The sequence below is a fragment of the Myotis davidii genome, unplaced genomic scaffold, assembly GCF_000327345.1.
Source record: "Myotis davidii unplaced genomic scaffold, ASM32734v1 scaffold73, whole genome shotgun sequence".
Taxonomy (NCBI): domain Eukaryota; kingdom Metazoa; phylum Chordata; class Mammalia; order Chiroptera; family Vespertilionidae; genus Myotis; species Myotis davidii.
The window spans coordinates 5,289,161-5,290,038 of NW_006286675.1; positions in this window are offsets into that span (position 1 = coordinate 5,289,161).

The following is an 878-nucleotide window of genomic DNA, read 5'->3' on the forward strand; positions in this document are numbered from 1 at the left end:
CAGTGCTCCCTGGTATTCCTTCACCCAGTCTCCAGAACATCTTCCTAAAATGGGAACCATTATCAGTGCCCCTTGCTGCCAGCCAGCTAGCACCCAGCTCCTAGTCCTCCCTTCCCCTGCCACACATCCTGGGCCTCAACATCTTCACCAGCTGGCCCTTGCCTCCCTTGGCCTTGGCTGTCTAGGTTGGGGGGCGTCTCTCAGGCTCCCTCCTGGTCCACACCTTGCTACTCTGAGCCCCCACTTGAAGCTGAGAACAAATTCCCACCTCTCATGGTTATTAGTTTTTTCCCTTGTTTGCTGCCGCCTGAGGGCAGGGACCATGTAGGACTCATATCAGTGTCCCAAGCACCCAGCCCTCGTGCCCAGAGGTGTTTGGCAAATATTGGAGAAGGAGGAAAAGAGAGAGAGGGAGGAAGAGGGGAAGGAGGAAGAGGAGATGGGAGGAAGAGAGGAAGGAAGGGGAGGAGAGTCAGTTTGTCGCCTTCCCTTCTTCCCCTTGACATTCTCAGCTCAGTCTCAGGCCTCACCCAGCCTGGTGTCGCAGTCAGGGGGGACTAAGCCAGTGAGGGGAAGCAGGAGGGAGGAGGAAGCTGCTGCTGATCAAGCAGCACCTCTATGCAGAGGCTATTTGTGCCCCTCCAGCTAAACCCTAATCCGTGCCCCGTCAGAGCCCTGCTCCTGGGCTCCCAGAGGGGCGGGGAAGCCCTGAGATGGCTGCGCCTGTCTTCTGAGACAGCCAACCCCAGGCCCCGTTCCCACCACTTACAGCTCCTCACGGCTTGTTCTCAGCCTGGCTGAGAGAGAGGCCAAAGGGACAGTGGCTCAGAAAGCCACCCACACTCAGGCCCGGCCACTGGTGTGCTCTGTGACCCTCT